Genomic DNA, 11,084 nt, shown 5'->3' on the forward strand with positions numbered 1-11,084 from the left:
CCTACGCCGAAGAAATGTTTATGGCTCCATCCTACAGTGGTGGATCGAGTGCGCGAAGCCAGCTTTAAGGAGGTAGGTATCCGAACTGCAGCGCAAGAACTCTTTTTCTTTTCTTGGTTCACCACAACGTCGGACTGTCATCCATCGAGTCAAAGCGAACCTGACGCCAGTTGCGACACATAGGATGGTGAGTACAATGATACGCGGGAGGTGGCAGGACTACCCGCCCAACCAATTAACTTCGATGCACTACTTGGTACAGGAATGACGGCGGAGACGCAGGACATTCATTCATGAGATCGATCTCGGCGGTGGCCGTTGTTTTACAACACAAAGGGACATAGCACAGGCGTTTACGGGTCATCATTTTAGCAGATTCTGTGTGCCGACGAGGAAGGCCAGAGGGAGTTGGGCACCATCGTGGACGACACCTCAGGCGCGACAAGTGTGAACGGGGAAGCAGACAACTTACCTGAAATTACGAGTGAGCAACTAGAGGAAGTGATTACACGAGGTGCCTTCAACAATTCCCTTTGGAATTTCGCCTTGCTTTTGAGACCATTACCACACCCGATGTGGTTATGAATATTTAATGAGATTTTGAAGCAGGAACTCCAGGTTCCTATTAAATTCGCGGAAGGGCTCGTGATTTAGATATCCAAGCCGCGTGGCGGCTTCTTGACTCTTTTTAAAAGTTACTATAAGACCTTTATGCGCATATTGGGCGGTGGTATCAAAAGGCCTTTGGTGGATTGTATACAAGTAGATCAGACGTGTCTCGGCGGAACAAGTAATATCCGTATAGCCTTGGAGGACTATTGTGGTTTCGTCAGCCTTGCGGCAGAATGTTGCCTCCGTGGGTCACTGGTCGCTAGATTTCGACCATGCCTTTCACTGGACGGATCATGCGTACCTCACGGCTGTGATGAACAGGATGGGTATCCCACCCTTACTGACCACTGCTGTGATGCGGCTGCTGCATGATGGCAAATGGAGGGAGAACGGAGTATTTTAAGATCCTACAGTCTGTGAGGAAAGGCTGCCTCTTGTCGATTCTCCTGTATGTGATCGGATTAGAACAGTGCCTTACAGTGGCTTACTGGGATCTGCTTGCGGCGTCTATAATCAAATATAGAGCATACGCAGAAGACATGGTATTTCTCATCCGGATTGGCTACAGACGTGTGGTATGGCATCTGGAAGCGAGGTCAACTTCCGAAACTCACAATACACGCATTTTGGCATGGATTAGAACCAGAAACGGAAGGACTCTTACTTACAATGTTTGGGTATCACCTTTGATAATGAGAGGCCAGTAACGGTTGTGAACAACGACCGCCCGTTATTGAGATTAAACGCCCTACAGCCGATGGATATGCTGCAGCGAGTGTCCCCGTTTTACGATGTCCCTCTTGACACATCTTCTGCGTATAAGGGGCTTCGGAGTCTCGGTCAGCTTTCGGGTGCCATGTAAGTGTGGGACAGCTCTTTTAGATAGAATACGATACATCTACCCTCCCTACGCGAGAATGGCGTGTTGTTTTAATCAGCGTCCTCGAGGAGTCACGGAGATGTATATTAATACCATGATCAAACGGTGACGCAACAGGAATACTCCCTTACGGTGGCGATCACTGAAGAACTATCACCGACATGGCATCTCCCCCCGCTCAATGTCGGACATATGTTTCTCCTGTCAACGTACGTGCGGACGTTCATCATTGAATAAAATTACGTTCGGGCACGTTTACAGACATCCCGACCACCGACATCGAAGGACATGTACAGTCTGCTTCTTCGGCAAATCGCCCAGAATAAGATGAAACGGACATATCCTAAAGTGAACTGGAGAATGCTGTGGTGTACCCCCACCACCCTACATCAATCAGATCGACATGGTACATTGTCGTCAGCCAGAATGAAGAGAATTAACTATTCATTCGGTGGATTCGCCCTCGTGTCAACTATTCGGCTCGCTTGACACGGACGACCACCGTTTGGTCTGCAGCGCGTCGTTGGAGGTCTGAACTCTGGTAAGGAAAATCAAACGTTCACACGGCGCACTATACACGTACAAATCTCTGCCGAAAGAGCGGTCGTTCCCGGAGAAGACGTATTTTCCGCGTCATAAGACGAACGAGGTGGCCAGTGTCGCGGGTCCATTACATTTAGGTCGATAAAGATACGGACGTAATGGATTATTGGCAATACTTGCAAGACGGACATACAAAACTGTTACGGCCACAAAAGACAAGGACCCGTATGCAGATTTCTTGGGAACGGTTTTTGCACATCCGCCAGATAGTTGGGGTGAGCCGGGTACGCAAAGCTGAACAGCTGTTAAGCCGTTTTCCCCGATCGAGTAAAGCGATCAGCTAAGGGAAACAGTGGGAGTAAACGACCCGCCAACATGCAACAGATGAGAGGCTGCCAAGAGAATTTTTTTTTATTTTATATTTTTTAAGATTTTTTACATTTTTTATTTACGATTGTAAATTGTTGAAGGGTGCCGGAAACGGCCCCACCTTCATGCTATTTTCTCGCTGCGTTGTCGGACGGCAGCAGGGCTCCTCTCAAGACAGTTATAAGGCATCAGGCCTTACTGTGAGTTTGTGAATAATAAAAGTTCCTGTCCTGTTTCCTCTACTTATCCATACCTGAGTAAAAATGGTTAAGGCAAAAAACTCTAAAAAGCTGATGCCTTAGCACACCTTCTGGAGATGTGAAGCATCCGGGTTCGAGTCCAGATCAGTCAAAAATATTCAAATCTCATCACTGATTAATTCCAGCGCTCGAATGCGGCCGCCGGCGGAAAAATTTCCTTCGTTGTGGCTTTAATGCTCAACGGGTCTTCCGTTCTCAGCTTTTAGCCTCTAACGCACAGTTTTAATTTCCCAGGAAGGTACAAATTAGGCCGGAAAGTTATAAACTATCCTGTTTGTTACCCTTAGCCATCAAATAATCTACGAGGTGCATTCAAGTTCTAAGGCCTCCGATTTTTTTTTCTCCGGACTGGAAAGAGATAGATACATGCGCATTGTTTTAAAGTGAGGCCGCGTTCATTGTCAATACGTCCCAGAGATGGCAGCACTGTATGGCAGATGGAATTTTACCGCCAGCAGCGAGAATGAGAACTGTTTTAAATACTTAAAATGGCGACGTTTTCCTTACTTGAACAGCGTGCAATCATTCGTTTTCTGAATTTGCGTGGTGTGAAACCAATTGAAATTCATCGACAGTTGAAGGAGACATGTGGTGATGGAGTTATGGTTGTGTCGAAAGTGCATTCATGGGTGCGACAGTTTAATGAAGGCAGAACATCGTGTGACAACAAACCAAAACAACCTCGGGCTCGCACAAGCCGGTCTGACGACATGATCGAGAAAGTGGAGAGAATTGTTTTGGGGGATCGCCGAATGACTGTTGAACAGATCGCCTCCAGAGTTGGCATTTCTGTGGGTTCTGTGCACACAATCCTGCATGACGACCTGAAAATGCAAAAAGTGTCATCCAGGTGGGTGCCACGAATACTGACGGACGACCACATGGCTGCCCGTGTGGCATGTTGCCAAGCAATGTTGACGCGCAACGACAGCACGAATGGGACTTTCTTTTCGTCGGTTATGACAATGGATGAGACGTGGATGCCATTTTTCAATCCAGAAACAAAGCGCCAGTCAGCTCAATGGAAGCACACAGATTCACCGCCACCAAAAAAATTTCGGGTAACCGCCAGTGCTGAAAAAATGGTGTCCATGTTCTGGGACAGCGAGGGCGTAATCCTTACCCATCGCGTTCCAAAGGGCACTACGGTAACAGGTGCATCCTACGAAAATGTTTTGAAGAACAAATTCCTTCCTGCACTGCAACAAAAACGTCCGGGAAGAGCTGCGCGTGTGCTGTTTCACCAAGACAACGCACCCGCACATCGAGCTAACGTTACGCAGCAGTTTCTTCGTGATAACAACTTTGAAGTGATTCCTCATGCTCCCTACTCACCTGACCTGGCTCCTAGTGACTTTCGGCTTTTTCCTTCACCAGCCGTGCTGCTATTGCCTCAGCGATTTTCCAGTGGTCAAAACAGACTCCTAAAGACGCCTTCGCCGCTGCCATGGAATCATGGCGTCAGCGTTGTGAAAAATGTGTACGTCTGCAGGGCGATTACGTCGAGAAGTAAGGCCAGTTTCATCGATTTCGGGTGAGTAGTTAATTAGAGAAAAAATCGGAGGCCTCAGAACTTGAATGCAGCTCGTATTGACGTTTTCAGAAACAGTTACGAGTGAAGAGATCGCGCCGTCGGTCGTCCTAGACCCACCCTTGAAAGTATTAGGAAAACTGGACTACCGAATGGATATGCGGTTTGTAACACCGATTTTGCCTATAAAAGAGCTGTGAACAACGATGTGTGCCACCAAATTTATAGAGTAAATCCTCCGATTCGTGAAATTCGAATTTGAATTTACAAGCACAGCATTATTGTGCGACCTGTACTGGATTATTATTGCCGTTTTTTTTTTCCTTTTGCGAGTGCTGGATTGTCTTGAGTTCCTCCAATATCTTTCACCGAGAAACGGTGCTGGCATTGAATAATTGCAAGTTCTGCTTTTTAGGTGGTTGTTCATTTAATCAATCACTCTCAGTTGTAACGACACAATAAATTCAACACATTAATGCGCATTTAAAGCAAACACTCACACACATTCAAGGCATTATGGCAAGATACCTAATTGTTCTATAAAAATAAAAATTGGTGCCATCTATTAGTGGCGTAGGTAGCTCGTTATGTAAATGTTTATAGTTCTTTCGTGTGCGAAGCTGTAATTCTATATATTGGTACTTTTATGATACACTTTCTTAATACGTTAAAATATGCAAACAGTATAGTACAAAAATAAGATGTACAGGGCTATTTCAAATGATTGAAGCGATTTCATAAATTCACTGTAGCTCCATTCATTGACATATGGTCACGACACACTACAGATACGTAGAAAAACTCATAAAGTTTTGTTTCGCTGAAGCCGCACTTGAGGTGTCTGCCGTCAGTGCGCTCGAGAGCGCAGTGAGACAAAATGGCGACAGGAGCCGAGAAAGCGTATGTCGTGCTTGAAATGCACTCATATCAGTCAGTCATAACATTGCAACGACACTTCAGGACGAAGTTCAACAAAGATCCACAAACTCGTAACTCCATTCGGCGATGGTATGCGCAGTTTAAAGCTTCTGGATACCTCTGCACTGAGCGAAGAAACGGTTGAACGCGTGCGGGCAAGTTCCACGCGTAGCCCGCGGAAGTCGACGACTAAAGCAAGCAGGGAGCTAAACATACCACAGCCGACGGTTTGGAAAATCTTACGGAAAAGGCTAAAGCAGAAGCCTTGCCGTTTACAATTGCTACAAGTCCTGACACCCGATGACAAAGTCAAACGCTTTGAATTTTCGGCGCGGTTGCAACAGCTCATGGAAGAGGATGTGTTCAGTGCGAAACTTGTTTTCAGTGATGAAGCAACATTTTTTCTTAATGGTGAAGTGAACAGACACAATGTGCGAATCTGGGCGGTAGAGAATCCTCACGCATTCGTGCAGCAAATTCGCAATTCACCAAAAGTTAACGTGTTTTGTGCAATCTCACAGTTTAAAGTTTACGGCCCCTTTTTCTTTTGCGAAAAAAACGTTACAGGACACGTGTATCTGGACATACTGGAAAATTGGCTCATGCCAAACTGGAGACCGACAGCGCCGACTTCATCTTTCAACAGGATGGTGCTCCACCGCACTTCGATCATGATGTTCGGCATTTCTTAAACAGGAGATTGGAAAACCGATGGATCGGTCGTGGTGGAGATCATGATCAGCAAGTCATGTCATGACCTCCACGCTCTCCCGACTTAACCCCATGCGATTTCTTTCTGTGGGGTTATGTGAAAGATTCAGTGTTTAAACCTCCTCTACCAAGAAACGTGCCAGAACTGCGAGCTCGCATCAACGATGCTTTCGAACTCATTGATGGGGACATGCTGCGCCGAGTGTGGGAGGAACTTGATTATCGGCTTGATGTTTGCTGAATCACTAAAGGGGCACATATCGAACATTTGTGAATGCCTAAAAAAACTTTTTCAGTTTTTGTATGTGTGTGCAAAGCATTGTGAAAATATCTCAAATAATAAAGTTATTGTAGAGCTGTGAAATCGCTTCAATCATTTGTAATAACCCTGTATATATCAACTATAGCGCTCAACTTTCAAAGAGAACTGCACTGTGTAGGGTAAAGCCGTTATTCGTTCTCAAAAGAGTCGAGCAGTTGCAGTCTGTGGCTGGCAGAGAGGCAGTGTCAGCTTTGTATGCATGTGATTCTCGGAGGAAATCTTGAGACATAGTGAATATGGGGTGGCAGTACGGCAATAGAGTGTGCAGGGAGGAGACCCCCCAAGAGGGATCATTACCGACAAAATTTTATTAAATAAATTTCCCATGCATAATGTTCGGCCGTAGCTGGCTTGGGTATACTGTGGTGGAAGGTGCTGGCCGGAAGACCATGGTCGGCACATTCCTGCCACGTGCTCCTCGGTCAGACTCGAGTCCCACGGGTTGGTTGCGCTGACGGGGGTACGCTACTAGCAAGGCGCGTTGGCGGAATCAACCCTCCAATCAGAGACTGATCGTGTGATCACGTGGGGACGCGGCCGGGAGCGGCGAGGGCGGCTCGGAAACAGCTCCGCGCTCTCTTAGCTTCAGACCTCGGCCCCGAGTAGTCGCTCCTCTAGCCCCTGCCTCTCTGATGAGCAGACGGCAACCCCTCTCGGGGCTGCTCAGCCCTACGTAGGCACCAATGTATCATCGTTACAGGAATAAACTGGGTCCATTCCACTTCATTACTTTTCATTTTACAACGCCCTCCGCTCATGACCTCTATCCGGACGAACAAGAGGAAGAGATTTACTACTATGGTTTATTTATTGTAAGATCGCCTGTTAGATGCTAAGAGAGACACTGAAACAGACTGCTGCCAAATCCACGTCGTCTGCTCGACACTGCATCAGTTCAGCTACATTGAATAACATTTTGTGCAGTGCAGCTGCTTAATAACTTTTTTTGAACTTTTTTAGTCGCGATGAAGTAAAAAGATATTCGAAGAAACTTCCTTTTTTCTTAATCGTTTTCTTCATAACCCATCAACACTTTCAGTGGGAGAACTGGTTTCAAGTCCCGGCAAAGGTTCGAGTCCTCCCTCGGCCATGGGTGTGTGTGTTTGTCCTTAGGATAATTTAGGTTAAGTTTTGTGTAAGCTTAGGGGCTGATGACCTTAGCAGTTAAGTCCCATAAGATTTCACATACACACACACACACACACACACACACACACACACACACACACACACATAAACACACAACTGGTTTCATTTTGGGCACTAATATCACTTCAGTTCCGACACCCTTGTGACAATATGTACAAAGCTTATTACAGTCACGTAGCACACTTTTCCTTCTCCACAATATAATTTTACATTGATTACAGGAGGTACTTAGTGCGTCGTGAATACTGTAGTTTGTATGATTGATTACTTATTATTCTTATTATAAAGCCATATCGTTGTTAAGTAAATGCTGTGCTACAATATACAAAATCTTGATCGTACCGTCGGCTGCGGTGGCCGAGCGGTTGTAGGCGTTTCAGTCAGGAACCGCGCTGCTGCTACGGTCACAGATTTGAATGCTGCCTCCGGCATGGATGTGTGTGATGTCCTTAGGTTAGTTAGGTTTAAGTAGTTCTAAGTTGTAGGGGACTGAAGCTCCTAGAACCTATCGGTTATAGCAGCCGGCTACCCGACTGGCTTTGCTAACAGCACGACATCGCCTGCATCGTCTCTCCTGGGCTCAAGTTGGACCCTAGACGAATGAGAAACCGTAGCCTGGTCAGATGAGTACCGATTTCGAGTTGATAAGAGCGGATGAGAGGGTTCGAGAGTGGCGCATACCCCACGAAGGCGCTGCGCAAGCTGGTGGTGGGTTCATTGTGATGTAGGCTGAGTTTACAAGAAATGAACTGGGTCCTCTGGTCGAACTGAACCAATCATTAACTGGAAATGGTTATGTTCGGCTACATGGTGTGGCAGCGGTGGGATGCGACCCACCTTACGGTTGTAAAATCAACTCGTCGGTTGAGTATGAGTACTACGAAGGGGCCGAGGCTGAGCAAGTAAAGGAAAGTAGACCGAGCGTGGCGAGGCTGCAGCGCGCCGTGCGCGTGCCACCCGGTCGCCTGCGTTGCAGAACGTGCGTGGCCGCGCACTAGCGCGCCACAAGCGTGACGCAGTTCGCCGCCGGGCGCGAGCCGAGGAGGGCCCGCGATGCAGTCCCGCTCGCCGCCGCCGCCGCCGCCGCTGCTGTCCGTAGCTGCCAGGGTCACCGCCTGCGCCTGCGAAAGAACTTCCCCCCCTTCTAACAGCCGTGTACCGCAAGTCTCTAGAGGAACGGAAGGTTGCAAATGATTGAAAAAGAGCACAGGTAGTCCCAGTCTACAAGAAGGGTCGTCGAGCAGATGCGCGAAACTGTAGACCTATATCTCTGACGCCGATCTGTTGTAGAATTTTAGAACATGTTTTTTGCTCGAGTATCATGTCGTTTTTGGAAACCCAGAATCTACTCTGTAGGAATCAACATGGATTCCGGAAACAGCGATCCTGTGAGACCCAACTCGCTTTATTTGTTCATGAGACCCAGAAAATATTAGATACAGGCTCTCAGGTAGATGCTATTTTTCTTGACTTCCGGAAGGCGTTCGATACAGTTCCGCACTGTCGCCTGATAAACAAAGTAAGAGCCTACGGAATATCAGACCAGCTGTGTGGCTGGATTGAAGAGTTTTTAGCAAACAGAACACAGCATGTTGTTATCAACGGAGAGACGTCTACAGACGTTACAGTAACCTCTGGCGTGCCACAGGGGAGTGTTATGGGACCATTGCTTTTCACACTATATATAAATGACCTAGTAGATAGTGTCGGAAGTTCCATGCGGCTTTTCGCGGATGATGCTGTAGTATACAGAGAAGTTGCAGCATTAGAAAATTGTAGCGAAATGCAGGAAGATCTGCAGCGGATAGGCACTTGGTGCAGGGAGTGGCAACTGACCCTTAACATAGACAAATGTAATGTATTGCGAATACATAGAAAGAAGGATCCTTTATTGTATGATTATATGATAGCGGAACAAACACTGGTAGCAGTTACTTCTGTAAAATATCTGGGAGTATGCGTGCGGAACGATTTGAAGTGGAATGATCATATAAAATTAATTGTTGGTAAGGCGGGTACCAGGTTGAGATTCCTTGGGAGAGTCCTTAGAAAATGTAGTCCATCAACAAAGGAGGTGGCTTACAAAACACTCGTTCGACCTATACTTGAGTATTGCTCATCAGTGTGGGATCCATACCACATCGGGTTGACGGAGGAGATAGAGAAGATCCAAAGAAGAGCGGCGCGTTTCGTCACAGGGTTATTTGGTAACCGTGATAGCGTTACGGAGATGTTTAACAAACTCAAGTGGCAGACTCTGCAAGAGAGGCGCTCTGCATCGCGGTGTAGCTTGCTCGCCAGGTTTCGAGAGGGTGCGTTTCTGGATGAGGTATCGAATATATTGCTTCCCCCTTCTTATACCTCCCGAGGAGATCACGAATGTAAAATCAGAGAGATTAGAGCGCGCGCGGAGGCTTTCAGACAGTCGTTCTTCCCGCGAACCATACGCGACTGGAACAGGAAAGGGAGGTAATGACAGTGGCACGTAAAGTGCCCTCCGCTACACACCGTTGGGTGGCTTGCGGAGTATAAATGTAAATGTAGATGCAGATGTAGGGTCCGGGGTGCGGCCCTCGCGCCGCCCCGCCCCCGCCGTCGCAGCTGTCCGTGCTGTCGCCCGTCGCCTGCTGCGCCCGCGCGTGATCGACGCACCTGCCGCCGCTCGTCGACACCGCCGCCGTCCGTCGTCTGCACGCCACCAAATAATGTAAGTCGCTAGCGACGCTACGGTGGTGTAGATGCCCACACTATTGTAACATGCCGATCACCAGGCAGCAATCGGAGGCAGGAGCAGCCGGAGAGGATAAAGATCCCCCTTGGCGCTGCAGTCCCAGTTAAATCAATTAATTTTAACTAACGCGGAGCTTAATCAGCAGACAGATGATCTTAAAATGGCTTCTCCGCAATTTAATGTTGCTAAGCAAGTGCTAGTGGAAGAACAGCCGAAGCACTCACTAGTGCAGAATCACCTGTGGCAGTAGCCACCTCTACAGGGTTATTACAAATGATTGAAGCGATTTCACAGCTCTACAATAACTTTATTATTTGAGATATTTTCACAATGCTTTGCACACACATACAAAAACTCAAAAAGTTTTTTTAGGCATTCACAAATGTTCGATATGTGCCCCTTTAGTGATTCGGCAGACATCAAGCCGATAATCAAGTTCCTCCCACACTCGGCGCAGCATGTCCCCATCAATGAGTTCGAAAGCATCGTTGATGCGAGCGAGCAGTTCTGGCACGTTTCTTGGTAGAGGAGGTTTAAACCCTGAATCTTTCATATAACCCCACAGAAAGAAATCGCATGGGGTTAAGTCGGGAGAGCGTGGAGGCCATGACATGAATTGCTGATCATTATCTCCACCACGACCGATCCATCGGTTTTCCAATCTCCTGTTTAAGAAATGCCGAACATCATGATGGAAGTGCGGTGGAGCACCATCCTGTTGAAAGATGAAGTCGGCGCTGTCGGTCTCCAGTTGTGGCATGAGCCAATTTTCCAGCATGTACAGATACACGTGTCCTGTAACGTTTTTTTTCGCAGAAGAAAAAGGGGCCGTAAACTTTAAACCGTGAGATTGCACAAAACACGTTAACTTTTGGTGAATTGCGAATTTGCTGCACGAATGCGTGAGGATTCTCTACCGCCCAGATTCGCACATTGTGTCTTTTCACATCACCATTAAGAAAAAAATGTTGCTTCATCACTGAAACCTAGCTTCGCACTGAACGCCTCCTCTTCCATGAGCTGTTGCAACCGCGCCGAAAATTCAAAGCGTTTGACTT

Source organism: Schistocerca cancellata, chromosome 7, assembly GCF_023864275.1.
Source record: "Schistocerca cancellata isolate TAMUIC-IGC-003103 chromosome 7, iqSchCanc2.1, whole genome shotgun sequence".
NCBI lineage: Eukaryota > Metazoa > Arthropoda > Insecta > Orthoptera > Acrididae > Schistocerca > Schistocerca cancellata.